This window comes from Odontomachus brunneus, unplaced genomic scaffold (genome assembly GCF_010583005.1).
Source record: "Odontomachus brunneus isolate Ranch 3 - 2012 unplaced genomic scaffold, Obru_v1 Obru_scaffold_163, whole genome shotgun sequence".
Taxonomy (NCBI): Eukaryota; Metazoa; Arthropoda; class Insecta; order Hymenoptera; family Formicidae; genus Odontomachus; species Odontomachus brunneus.
In genome coordinates this window covers 575826-576319 of record NW_022639613.1, presented here as the reverse complement: position 1 = coordinate 576319, position 494 = coordinate 575826, and the positions used below count along the sequence as shown (strand labels likewise).

Here is a 494-nt window from a genome sequence, read left to right as displayed (position 1 = left end):
TGGGGATTTTCGTTCGACCAATAATGACAGTTGTGTCTATTCAGCTGTCCATCGCTATAAAGTTTAGCCTCGTCAGAAAAAAATACATATCTAAAAAAATGAGGATCATTCCGTATCACTTGTAAAGCCCATTGGCAAAAGTTTACACGAGCTAAAATATGATGTGGCCTTAAAGCTTGCACCAAAGTGATGTGATAGGCATGATAATCTAAAGCTCTCAAAATTCTTGATACTGTGCTTTGCGGTATGCCAATTTCCCTTTCGATCTGACGAGTACTAACATGTGGACCACGATGAACAGCTGCTAGAATAGTCAAAGCTCGCGCATTATTTTCATTATTCATGATGTTGGCGTTGACGAACAAGATGTCCATTGCGAGCTCGCTCAGTTAAACTTCGGATAGTTATATTCGTAGGATGTCTTCTTTGAGGAAAGCGTTCAGCATAAAGCCTTGCTGCAGCGACGTAATTGTTATGACATTCTCTTAAAACCA

At 39.9% G+C, this 494-nt stretch overlaps 1 protein-coding gene across 9 annotated transcripts in view; it reads right to left on the bottom strand.

Annotated features, from left to right (window-relative positions):
- The window catches only part of LOC116850990 (tachykinins-like), a 395129-nt gene that overhangs the window by 80944 nt on the left and 313691 nt on the right, over positions 1-494 (bottom strand). The gene's annotated exons all lie outside the window — the stretch shown is intronic.